Below are 14028 nucleotides of genomic sequence, written 5' to 3' on the forward strand. Positions count from 1 at the left end.
AGCCAGCATTTGGAAGTGGAGAGGGATCTCCTTTCTTCCCCTAGCCACGGACTGATTCTGCTCTCACTGGTTGAGATGCTTGCATTAAGACATCTGCTGACATGCATCTGTTTCATAAGAGCTTGGATAAGGAGCGTGGTTTGCTGCCGGCAGTGTTCCTCCCCCTTTTTTCTAATCATGCAAATAATCTTTCCTCAGGGACTAACTGCTGTGTCCGTGGGCACTGGGATGTGGGTGGGAAGGAGATGTGGGTGGGATGGGGATGCAGGAGGGGTGGGAATGTGCGTGGGATGGAGATGCAGGTGGGTGGGGATGGGGGTGTGGATGGGATGGGGATGTGGGCAGGATGGGGATACAGGCAGCAGCTGCTTCTGGGCCTCAAGGCACATCTGTGCCAGCCAGTTATGCAGAGCTGGGCTGGTGCTGAGCAAACTTCAGGTGTTTGCATTCAGCTCCAGGGCTGGCAACAGCCTCGTGCTGCTGGTGCCAGAGATGGGCAGGAGAGAGCATGGCACTCCTCATCCCCAGGCACTCCTCATCCCCAGGCACTCCTCATCCCCAGGCTGAGCCCGGTGGTGGCTTTTTCCAGTGGTCACACTGGCAGTGCTCAACTACTGGAACATGGAGCAATGGAATTCCAGTTCAGCCTCCTCTTTGCTCACAATGCTGGAGCTGCTCTGCCTGGACCCTACATGGCCTCTGTGAGCCAGAGCACCCTCTGCTCTGCCTCAGACCTCAAATTTAGTAGACACTGAAGGCAGGTCCCAGGTCCCCAGCACATTTCCACAGTACACAGTGCTGAGCTACCTGTGGAACAATCCTGTGGCAGGGATGATTCTCCTTCCTCCATCACTCTGCACTGGGTTTTGCAGGTCAGACTGTGTCAGTGTAAATGCCTGTGCCAAGCTGCCTCCCAGCCATGGCTCTGGGGCATTTCCACATGCTGAAGGACGCACACATCACTGTGCCCATCCCACACCACATCCTGCCTGCTCTGTCTCCCTTTCCTGGTCAGTCCCCACCAACCACTCTCAAGATACATTGCTGCCCTCATGCTCCTCACAGTCTCAGCTTCTACACGAATACTTTGCTGATGGAAAAACCTTTATTTTTAGCTTTGCTTTTTCACTGAAATACAGAGAATTCCCCTCAGACCTCTCAGTAATGAATCGCAGAGAAAGTTTCTCTCCAGTTCATCTGAACGGTGCTCAGCTGAGGGGGTGGAAAATTACTGAAAAACTTTAATAGTAAGTAAGAAAAAAATCTTAAATTCATCCTTTATGGCATTTTTAATCACATTGGGCATGATTCATTTCACATGCAAATCCAGCCTCGCGCTCTCTGTGCCGCTAAAGCATCTGACTTCAAACTCTCGCAGCACAAAACCGCTTCGGCAGATTCAGATCTTCACCAAAAAGCAGCCAGAATTCTAATTTGACTTTGAAATTGGGGATTCCTTTTGCAAGGGGGAAATGGTGGGCGTATCAGACCCTGACATGGCACCTTTTCCTCTCTAGCAGTGGGTCAGGACATAAACCACTGCAGGGGTTTGTGTCCCCAAAATTGCAGCGGCAGCTCTGAGTGGGCCTCCCCAGGTGTTCCGCAGGTATCTTTCATCTCAGCATTGGGCAATCCAGCAGCTGCTTCCCTCCATTCATCTCCCAAGTATTAATAAATAGGTCACCTGTCCCATCAGGTTGGTGGGAGCAGGGTTCTGTGTCAGGGAAGGGTCTCCCTGAGGCGCTGTGCTTGCTGCCTGTGCTGCCTCCCCGCCCTGCCTCATCCCAGGGCTGGCATCTGCCCATCACTCCATCCCCAGGGCCTGGGTGCAAGGGGTTGACTCCCTGGCTGGGCACAAAAAGCTCCACAAAGCTCTGCTGTGTTTCAGGCTCCACTCCCCTGGAAGCACAGACCTCCCTTCCTTCACATGTGCAAACACCGAAACTTTGGCCAAAAAGGGTTTTTATCAAATTTTTTTCATTAGGAAAAAACTCACTCTGAGTCTCTCAAGGCTCCTCTGAAGGGGAAGCCGAGTGCAACAGGGCTTTTATCAGCTCATTTTTCTTCCTTAGATTTTAGTCCAACCAGATTGCTCTTTGCTCCTGCAATGCTCCTTCCTGGCTGCGGGATAAATAAGGCACAAAGCGTTTAATTGATCAATAGGGACATAATGAAGTGGCCAGTTTGCCCTGACAGAGGCTGGGTCAGAGGGGACCACAGGCTCTGCACAGCCCAGTGTCTGTGAGGGACACAGCTCCAGTGTCCACTGCAGCTGGAGGCACATCAAACATTTAGTGAGGCGCTCTCAGTCAGAGTAAGCTGATGTAGAAAATGGAAATGGTGACCTGCATCTCAGCTGCCCCACAGCACTGAAGTAAAAACTCCAAATCGTTCAATTCCAGCAGTACCATGGCTGGAAGGATGAGGGGAAAACCAGCCTCTTGCTGTGAAAGGTGTGGATAAAGCCAATGACAAGTTTTCTTCAGCTGAAGGGAGGCGGAGACGTTTCCAAGTGTCAGATTTTCTGTCTTACTCCTTCTCTTACTGCATTTCCCACCTCTTTCTTCTGGAAAAATACCATGAAAGGAAGAAGATTTGTTCAATGTTCAGATTTGCATTGAAACCCCAAGAAGGGGTGACAGGCCAGGCTGCACCCAGCTGGGAGCTCGCCTGAGGGTGAAGGTGTTTCTCTGTGTGAAGATGAAAATGGCACTTCTTACATCGGTTTTGGCTCTGAATTGGACACAGTTTCCCATAAGGAGATAAAATATTTAAAAACAAGTGTATGAAAGAGAAAGTCAGCCTTTATTAAAATGACTTCATCATTTGAGACTGATGCTTTCAAGTACTCTTGTAATTCATCCTTATAGATATAAAATTATCATCTGAAGGAAGATTGTTAATAAAACTGACACTTCCCCATCAGTCAACTTAATTCACAATATCACATTTTCCAAATCCAATTATGCCTGTCTGATGAGTGACGTTCGCTTCAGCGTTATTGTTCATGTGGAAAAGTGGATACAGAAGTCACATGCAAGGAATCTGGGAACATTGGGACAGCTGTCTCTGGATAATTTCAACCTCCCCAGCGTGAGCTCTCCAGGACCTGGCTCTGCCCAGCAGTGACTGATGAGGGTTCTGAGCAGCCAGCACATGTTTCTCAATGCTTTTTCAACATTGACTTGATAATTTTTCATGCGTGATCAAATGCTTTACCCAAGCCACTGGTTTCCTACCAGCTTCTTGTGGTAATGGAATTTTTAAGTTTTGGATTTAAAATTAGGAACTTGCATTCCTGCAAAGGACTTTTTTTTAAAACCAGAGGAGCTATCTCACAGAGTAACTCTGATCCTTCACTGGGGGACAGGAGGCACTTCTATGAAATTGTTACTCCATCAACTCCAGGAGCATTGAGACCTCAGTAATTGACTGCAGCCTGGGCACCGACCCGGAAAGTTTCAATAACCACTGAAAAACAGGCTATAGATGTCTTCCAAGCCACGTTATGTGTGGAAAACTGCATCCACTGCAGGGCTCTGTCTGACAATTGTGATGGGATTCTGGGAATGACCCTGCCAGCAGTTTGGGGAGCATGGGCTTCACTGCTGTGCAACACCTGCTTCCCATATTTGCTGCAGATTGGGGGCAGCTCCACTGCTGGGGTCAGACCTCTGGGTTGCTTCCTCTTTTAGCCCTCTCCCCATTGATGGGAGCCCATCCATCCTGTCCTCCTTGGGGACTCTGACAGAAGCCTTCCCTTGGGAGGAGCGCGTTTGACTGAAGTCAGGCGGAGGCAGTGCCACAGCAGCGATCGCATGGCAACCATTGCCAGGGAGACCGAGCTCTGCTCTGCAGCTCTGTGAGCAACTTCAGCGAGGCCAGGATGGTCCCAAATCTCCCCAGTCTGTGCTTTGCGTGCCCCAAATCTCCCTGCTCTCTGCGCTCCCTGCGCCTTCCCCCTCGCTACAAAACTCACGAGAAACGAGCGTCAGGCATCTGCAGATTCCCAGGATTGGCAGGAAAGGTGTAACCTGCCTTTCCCTGTCCTTCAGCTCCAAGCATAAACAATTCCAATTGGCACAGCCGGGTACCACCTGCCATGGGAGAAGGGAGCACATTTGGGGTCACAGCTGCTCAGCTTGGGTTTTTCTCTCAGTGTTTTTCCAGTGATTGGAAAACGACAGGGAGCCCCGTGCACCAGGAAACTGCTTTTGGACTGTATTTGATCAGTCTCGTCCCCCTCGTGTGCTCACTCCACCTGCAGCATCCCAGCAGGGTGAGGGTGGGAGTCACGGTGCTGCTGGTGCTGCCACGGGCAGCTGCAGACACCACAGAGCCACAGTCTGCCCTAAGCACCCAGCCAAGCTGCCTCTGGTTAAGACAGGGGATAAATCCCAAGCTCTTGCCTCAAGGATAGCATTGGAGAAAGGTGAGTGCCCAGGAATCATGGCTGTGTCTGCCCTGTGCAGGAGAAACCAGGGATGGGCATTTCCCAACAGCAAACCCCAAGGCCTTGCAGCACAGCAGCTCAGGAGAGCAAATGGGGCCTGGCACAGGACTCAATTTACTTGGAAAGGCTGTGGGGCCCTCAACACACGAAGCAGATGGATAGCTGGAAGAGCTGAGCTCGTTTATCTTGCCACCCTGCTAAAAATATCCTCGTGTGCTTCTCTGGAGGATGGAAGAGTTCCCTTCCTGCACAGTGGTTCTGAAATAAAGCCCCTGCAGCTGGGTCTGGCCATGCAGTGTCCTACACCCAGCGTCCTGTGGGCAGCTCCAGCTCATCTATCTGCTTCCTAAAGGAGCCAGGGAAAGCTGGTGATGCTGTGGTGTGCACCAGCTCCATACTTGGCATTCTGCAGTTGCCATGGAAACCAAAGATGTTGACAGTGCTGCCAGAACAGGGGGGCCTGTCTGCCCATGGGGCCTGCATGGGGCCTGTCCCAGTGGAGGAATGTGATGGCCGGAGAGCACAGGGCTGCACGAGGGACAGACTGTCCTTGAGGCTGAGGGGGGCTGAAAGACTTTTCCAGTGGGTGTTTTCTGGGCATGTGTAACGAGGACAAAAACATCCTGGGGTGTTTCCCAGCCACTGGCTACCAGTGCACCCAGGGTTTGGGATGAAAGCTCCCCTGAAGCCTGCCAAAGCAGCTGTGGGCACCCATTAAATATTATCTTCCCTGGGATTTCAGCTGCCCTGATCTGAAACCACATTTTTCTCTTATTTTTATCCTGCCTCAAGAAAATATCGGGATCAATTAATTTCAGCAGCACAGGCACCGAGATCCCCTTCGTGAGCTTTTGCAGCAACAAGCCTTGGGGAACACTTATTCAGATTATTGAAAGAACTTGCTCTAGGCAAATATTAGGACCCAGACACCCAGCTGATTAGAAATAGGAGAGCTTAAAAAAAAAATAAATTTCCCTTTTCATCCAGATGCTGTGTTCAGGGCTTGAAGTGACAGCTCGCCTGCTGACGGGAAGGTTTGGTTCTGCTGATGTCAGAGGGGAGCAAGCACAGCAGCACACACTGTTTATGCTTGTGTGATGTTTAACTGACAGAATCAATCTTTGCTGCTCAGCACTTCCACGGTATGTATCACTTTCCTATTTTGTCCTTAGAGAAATCCCAAGCAGCATCAGCGAGCTGCCTTAAACCACCATTAGATTGAAATAAAAGGAAGAAGAACCCCAGTCCTTCACAGATTTACAAAGCTATAAGCAATGAACAAGTGATGCCCCATTTTCCAAAGCCCCACGTGCCGGCTCCAAGTCAGAAACCAGCCACTGATAACTCATACAGCACGGATGTGACAAACAGGAGGGAAGCAGCCATCTATCACGGCAGCTCCCGAAGCCTTCCAATAAAACAAAGTGCCAAATGGAATTCTAAACCACCGCTGGTGCTTTCATGCCTCTGGGAAGCCACAGCATAAATAACAGGGCTGAAGGGCTCTGATCTGGGTGCGTGCAGACCGGTCTGTGTTGCTGCAGAGAGGAATGTGTGCTCAAGCCTTCAGGGATCCTCCACAGCAAAGCTCCGTCTGTTGCTGGAAGGATGCTCGAGTTTGAGGAGAGACCATTTCATCTTTTCAGAAGAGCCTGAGTGCCACTGAATCACCACAATCTTGTTTTTTCTCCTCTCCTTTGGCTTTTATTCATATGTTAGTGCTCCCTTTGCTATTAAGGCTAAAGCAAGGATCGATGAGGCCCATATGCTCCCAGCTCTGTTGCAGGAGCCCAGGACTAATTCCGATCTTGAGCCTGTCTTCAGGCCATCTGTTCGCAGCATCACACACGACAACATGTCATTATGGCCGGGAATTTGCATAACCACTGTGGAGGAATTGTGTCCAACTCCATTCACACCAGCCACAATGGGTTTTCTCACACTGTAGGAAGAGGCTGGAAAAATGAGAAGCCAATGAGCATCACATCCACGTTTCCAAGGAGGGGCCCAGCCAAAGAGCAGATGAGGATCCAAGGCACCCCTTTAAGCTGCTTGGGCACCAGCAATGTCATCTTCCTCCACCTGCTCATCCCCTCATCCCACTTCCAGCTGTGATCTGACACGCAGCAGCAAAGCGGTGCTGCAGGGCCGAGTGCCGGTGCCTCCAGCCTACCTGCAGGCCACCTTCTCCACAAGGTTAACACATTAATTCTCCCAACTATGACATCAAAAGCTTAAATAAAAGCTCACACTGGGGAAGGCTTGGAGCCACACGATGCTCGCTGCAGCCCTGGGCCCTCTCCTTCCACTTTGGCTGCAGAGGAAGTGATGCCAGCAAGAGAGAGTGGGGGCTGCAACCCTCCAGCAGACTCAGATCTCCTTGCCAGGCAGCAGCCCTGGCTGGGGAGCCTTCCTCTGACAGCCCATTTTCAGCTTCTCATGCCGACCACCACTGCTGGTATTTGGGCAACATGATCACAGCGGTGTGCCAGGACCTTCCCTGCTGCCAGAGCGGGCACGGGAAGAGGGAGCAGGCAGGCTTCAGCCCCAGCCCCACTCATCCTCCCCTTGGCAGGCAGGGAGCCGGGCTGGAAAGCCTCACCCGCTGCCTTCATCAGCGCCAGGAGCACAATAGCCCTTTAACGATAATTACAGGCTTGCGGCAGCTCTGCTGGTGCGCGGGGCTGGGGCTCTCTGGTAGCGAGAGGTGCTGTTTAAGTACTCGAAAGAATGGCACTTAGCAGATGTCTTGGGGTAAATGGTAGGTTAAGCAACACCGAGAGCACTGGTGGAACGAGAGCTAATTTACACTCACATGATTCAATTTGCATGGTTAATTCTATTTAAAGCAAACATCCAGCACCCGCTGGAGCTCCGGAAGGACCATGGTTCTCATTTTGTTCTCATTTTGGTTCTCATTTCTTCTCTGCGATGCTTCTGAGAACAAAATGGTTGGATAATGGATCCAGCCAACATGGATGTGCCATGGAAGAAGTTTCCTGAAGGCGTTTCCCCTGAAGAGCATGGTTTCTCTCTGCTACTGTCACCATGCAGACACCGCCCACTGCAGAACGTGCACTGCCACAACCTGATGAGATTCAGCAAGTGTCCTTCAGCCATATGAGATCCAACCTATTGCCCACATCAAACATGCTCTCAGGATATGAAATTACCCACCAGGATGGGCACAAAGCCCAGCAGCAGCGCCAGGGAGAAATGCCAGAGATGCCCATAGGAGGAAGAAGTCTAGAGCATTTTAGCAATAATTTAATTACATGGGTCATGTTATATGTGGAATTGGAATATGTTTAATTTGTTCCTAATTAAGTTTCTTGACAATTTGCCGTAGCACCGTGGCTCTTTGCCACCTGGATTCTACTGTCCCTGCCCATGGTCTTTTCCTTGAGGCTTTTCCCCTCCACTCTGACACTGGAAGAATGGAGAACACTGATTCTGGTTGGTTCTTGGCAATCAATATTGCTTCTTAACTGAACAACAGCAGTTCTTCATCACAACACTTGGAGTTCAGCAGAGAACAGAAGGCCTGTAAACGCCCTGGATGAGCAGAAAAGCATAAATTACCTTGGAGATAATAAGCCAAACACAAACAGTATTTATGGCTGGTTAGAGCGGCGGTGCTGAGCGTGCAGGGGAGCACACGCCGCTAGGAGCGGAAGGGGAAGGCGTTCGCACGTTATTTCTTTTCAACTTGAGAAATGTGAAAGAAAAACATCAAAAGAGGTTTCCCAGCACTGTCCTACAGAACATCCATATCAGCACAAGCCGTGGTTTTCCCTTCCTTTCACAAGGCAGAGGAAAAGCTCTGCTGCACGTCGGCAGCCGAGCCCAGGCGTGATGGGGGAATCACAGGCGGCGAGCGCTCAAAAGCAACGATCAGAAGAAATATTTCACACACAAGCAACGGGGCTGAAATCTGTCCAACAGAGAACAAATTTGTAAGATTCCAAGCTGGCACCTGGGCTATTTGTGAGCAGCAGAAGGAAGCGAAGGCAGCAACTGAATTGCTTGCTGCAAAGCAGCTCGTGTGGCTTGAGTAGCTCCCCAGTATCACCAAGCCTCCTGCAAATTGCTAGGTAACTACACTGAACAGAGCCAAAAATAATCCCTCCCGTGACTTGCTCTGACAGTGTTTGGAAGAGTGAAATAACAGTGTTTGAGCACAGAACAGCATAATACCAGCTCTGCAGGGCAGCATCAAAGCGGGTCCATCCATGGCACATGGGGCACATCCATGGCAGTGGAGGTGGCTGGCATGTCCAGGTCATGCCAGGGGTCTGGGCTCCTCCAGGGTGGGAAGAAGGAAAGGACAACACATGGACTTTTCAGACAATGGCAAAACAAAGGCCAAAAAAAGGGGTTTTCCTGTCGCTCCCCACGAGCAGAATCAAGTCATGCTGGGAACAACCTGCATCTTCTGACCACCAGTGACTCACGGGAAGTCCTTCCGAAATACTGTGTGCACCAGGGCTATAAATAATGCCCAGCAAGCTCTCAGGTACTGCTTGAAAAATGTCTTGTTATTGCCACGGAAGTTTAGGAAATTTCCTGATTAAATCAAAAAGGCGCCATAAATTGACAAAGTTAGAATTCTCTAGGATGAAAAAAGAAGCAATTTTGTCCCCTGTCAGCAGAATGGAAATGAACGGGCTGAATGAATTAGTGCACGATAAACTTTTTAAAAGCCAAGTTACAATTTAAAGCAGCAGGGAGAGCTGGGGAATGATTTAAGAGTTATAAAAAAAATCTAAGCACCACTCTATTGCTGTTCTATCCCTGCACAACACCCAGAGCAGCTGTTACACCTTCTGGGACAACACATCCCTTGTTGGGTGACATGGCAATGCCTCTGGCTGATTCTGGTCACAAGGACGATGACACCACTCAGGTTGCCTCTGGGGGAATCAGTCCCACAGCCCCAAAATTTGCTTTGCTTCCGGAGAAGGTTTTAGCAGACCAAGCAGCAACATTGACATGGGAGAAGGCACCTGGAGGTGAGGAAGAGTGCCCACCTTGCCTTGGCAAAGGGCTCCCTGTGAGGACAGCTGGGGACAGCCCTGCCTGGCCCCAGGAGGGGCCGAGCCCCCAGCACAGCCCCACGTCCTCACCGTAATTGCTTTGTGCAGCTGCCGAGTGCTTTATCAGCACCGTGAGATTTCCCTGGCGCCTCGCTGCTCGGCATAACGAGATTAGCCACGGCCCCCCGACAAGGGAGGAATAATAATTGCCTTTGTTTTGTTTTCTGTAAGCCACAATGACTCTGCTGATCCGAGAGATTAATTCTGCTCTGCCGTGATAAACGGGTCGATGGCCATGGCACCTAGGCCCCCCGCCCTGTCCTCCTCCTGCTGCCGAGGTGGGAATGCTGCGTGCTGGCAGGAGCGCTTCCCAGCACCCATCGTGGGCTGCTCTGGCAGCGAGGCTCCACAGGGATTAATCCAGCCTTGGGTAGGATGCTATTTTGGGGAGCTGGCAGAGTGCTGCATATTGCCTGTCTAGCGCCTGGTCCAGCCTGAGCCTCTCTTGGAGGCTGGGAAACTTCAAGGCTGAGGATGCTCAGGAGGTAGCACTCCTGCTTCAGGGGGAGAGGGAACACAGCCCATGCATTTTTTTCTGGAGAAAGACACCATATTTTCTATGGCAACGCTGCCCAAAGGGCTCAGCACCACCTCCACTGGAATGGGATGAGCTTTAAGGTCCCTTCCAACCCAATCCTATGAGCCCATGAAGAGCTGCCCAACCCTATTCCTAGCTCAGCCTCAGGCCTGCAAGTCTACAAAGAAGCAGGGCCCTGTTCCCCTGTGGTGCCCTGCCAGGCTCTGGCAAAGCCCCACTGAGCTGCAGCCCCCAGCCCTCAGGGTGAGGATGCTTGGGAGGTAGCACTCCAGCTTCAGGGAGAGAGGGAACACAGCCCATGGATTTTTTCTGGAGAAAGGCACCATGTTTTCTATGGCAACGCTGCCCAAAGGGCTCAGCACCAACTCCACTGGAACGGGATGAGCTTTAAGGTCCCTTCCAACCCAATCCTAAGAGTCTACGAAGAGCTGCCCAACCCTGTTCTGTTCCTCCTAGCTCAGCCTCAGGCCTGCAAGTCTACAAAGAAGCAGGGCCCTGTTCCCCTGTGATGCCCTGCCAGGCTCTGGCAAAGCCCCACTGAGCTGCAGCCCCCAGCCCTCTCTGAGGAGCCAGGGACTGCTCCCCAGGCCACTGGCGGGGCGGGTGAGCGCCGCCTCCAGCCTCACCACCAAACACAAGCACCGGCATGAGTCAGTAATTGCAGAGCTCATTTTTAGATAGCTCTGCAAATGTGCCTATTAACATCCGCTCCCATCTCCTCCGAGTGATTTACCTGGTTCATTTTATTCAGTGAATTAAACACAAAAAGAACGGTGGTCTACAGCGATCCCGTTATCGACCCGCTGGAAATGGGCAGCATCCATCACTCCCCCGCACAGCAGAGGTGTCTGCCCTCGGAGGGACGCAGGCAGGGCATGGCTGCAGAGGGGCTGCTCAGCTCCACGGGTGCCCATCTGCCTCCCCAGCAGCCCAGCGTCAGCCCCGAGTGGTTGTTTGAAGAATGAGATGTTTTATTGTCCAATTCTTGACATCTCTCGCAGCATGCCTGAGACATTAATGCTCGTCTAAATCATTGCTGAGTGTAATATTTTGCCACTGATACCACACATAATCTTCACGTTTGATATTCCCCTGTTATTTAATGGCACTTTGCAGAATTACAGTGATGCTAATGCTCGCCACCCTTACTGAAGGGAAAAATCAAATTAAAGATGAAGTATCATTGACTTTGTTGGGGGCTCTGAGGGAGTCAATTGAGCTTTCCAAAGGAAACCAGAAAATGTAGAGATGTTTTTGTTAGGTTTTTTAATCCTTTTCCTCATACTTACTGTAGTTTGTTTCTGTGGGTTATATTATCCCTTGCTGGCTTTCCTGTGGTTGATTTGCTTCAGTGGAAGTGCAACATGAACAAAGAACCACAGCTTTTTGCGGGCAAAATAGGGAAAAATTCCCAAACACGTAAAGACATAGATGGCAAGGACAGTCCACCAGCACTATCCACGCAATTCAGGATGGAAAAAATCCCAGCAAGCACCATGGGTCTTTTTCTAGAGACCCCAGGCTCTGCCCCACTGGGATGGCACCTGCAATATCAAGGGCACCTCTGCACTTTATCCCTTTAAATCAAGCCCACCTATCCTGGACTACCATAGGGGCAGGCTCTATGAAGTTGGAGACATGCTGGCATCCCTAAGCCCTGCAAGTGGAAGCTGCTGCCACCATTTATAGAACCTGAAAACCTCTGTGCATCATTACTTTGTTGAGAGTGTTCTCAAGAAACTCATAGCAAAATGCAATGAGAAAGAATAACTTCATTATCTGGCTTCGCACCCCTTGACAGGCAAACCTTCCTCTTATTACAGACAGAAAACACTTTTCTCCATGAATGGCCTGAGGCTCTACAAATTTGATTAAACATGGAACAACTGCTGAAGGATTCATGCTCATCGAGAGCTGTTGCATTTTCTTGTTCAGCCAAGAGCCAGCCCCAAGCACGGGCTCCCCCAGCACCACCAGTGGGCGTGGGGAGGGCAGAGCCTGCAGCTGAAACCATGTGCCAGAGCTCCAGTGAGGAAAAGCAGCTTCACCCAGAGCAACCAGAGCCCACACTCCCCACTGTATGAGCCACACAACCTTGGAAAACCACGCAGTCCACCTCCACCCTTCTACCTATATCCATCCTTCCTCTTGACACCACAGCACATCCATCTTCTCACTCTGAGCACCTGGAGAGGAGGTGGAACTCTTGCTGGAGCCTCCCATTATTCCTGCAGCAGAAAGGGTCACCCTGAATCCTGTGGTGTCACTGGTAACATCTCAAGTACCCAGCTTGTGGTTTCTTTATCCTGCTTCCCTCCCTTCCACAGCACCCCACAGCAAGGCTGATCCCTCATTACATGGAGAGCAGATTTATCACTGCTGATTGCATTAACCTAATAACACCTGCACAAAGCAATCACAAAAGAGACTGGAAGGTTTTGTGTTTGTTTGGGTTTTTAAACAAAGACCCTGTCCATGAAGTATTGATTAAATTAGAGGGTTAGATTAAGCAGTGATTGAATCGAGCGCCATGGCTTGGAGAGAGTCTATATGCAAAAGTTGTTGCTGAAGGCCTGGAGGGAACAGAGGGGGTTTGGGAACCCAGTGTGGATGACAGGAGCACAGGATGCTCTTCAGAGGAGAGCAGGACAGGCAGGAGCAGCACAGCTGAGGTGGGGACACATGCCTCACTCTCTGCTGCTGGTTTCCTCCTTATAGCTACAACCATACACAGTTCAGTCACCACACCCTTGAGTTTACAAGCTTCACCCCCCAAGGAAAATTGACCCCTGTAGGCTTTCCTTGATTTCAGCAGCTGGCAGGGGTTAGGGTTAGGCTTGTTTCTGCAGGGGATGCTCACCAGCTCTCCGTGGCACCTGGCTTCCAGCTGGGCACAACTGGGACACATGGCAACTGCAGCTCATGAACTCTGTCATTGCCACAGTGCAGGAGCTCCTGGGCACCTTCCACAAGTGCCATCAGAAGCTGTTGAAGTCCTTTGCCAGCCACGACCCTGAGAAATTGCTGCTTCTGTTTTTATCTGTCCTTGAGAAAATTCTGATCCTGCATCAGAGATGGAAGTTACATCATCTGGGTGTGCAGTGAACTCTTTGTTGTGGTTATCAGCATCTCCTTTTCTCAGGCAGGGCCAGCCCTACTTTGATAAGATTATCACCAGAAGACAAGAAAAGGAGCATCTTTTCAGCTGAGGCAAGTTGGCAGATCCCAAGTGAAGACAATGGATTGCTGTGGCTTCCTCCACTGCTTTTTCCTTGAAACCAGCCTTAGCTGAAGGCTGCATTTACTGCCTAGGGTTAGGGTTAGGGTAACACCTAGAGTTAGGGTTTTGAAAACCACAAAGCCCAGAGCTCCAGGCACACTGCAGCTGCCAAAGGCATCCCAAGGGGAACACAAAACTGCCACAACATGACTGCCTCTGTGGCTTTCTTCTTTGAACCAGCCTTAGCCCTAGGCTGCTCCAAGGGTTGCACCCAAAATAAGCCACAGGTCACAGGTTTTTATATTTTTATAAATTCGGTCCATTTGCATATTGGGGTTCAATCTTCCAATTACAGTTTCAGGTAATGAAGGAATTTACCCCAAGTTTTCTGACCCAATGCTCTTTTGTTTCCATCTCTCAGGCCTGAGGCAGTGAGGTGTCCTTGATCGCCAGGCCTGGAGAAGAATTGTTGTGTCTGCCCAAAATGGGAAAGCAGCACCTCCCACTGTACATGGAGTTTAGAGTTCTCGACTAAAGAACTGCAGGGTTACAAATACATGGAAAATGTAAAACCTAAAATCCTAAGGCATCAATACATCTACAAGGGTTCATCCACAGCAATGCTGTCTCATTTGACCACATTCCTGAATGTCTTTAAGCATCACCAGCCCATGAACCCAAGTTCACAATTTTTACATGAATTTTAGTGGAAATAACCCGC

This window comes from Molothrus aeneus, chromosome 21 (assembly GCF_037042795.1).
Source record: "Molothrus aeneus isolate 106 chromosome 21, BPBGC_Maene_1.0, whole genome shotgun sequence".
Classification (NCBI taxonomy): Eukaryota; Metazoa; Chordata; class Aves; order Passeriformes; family Icteridae; genus Molothrus; species Molothrus aeneus.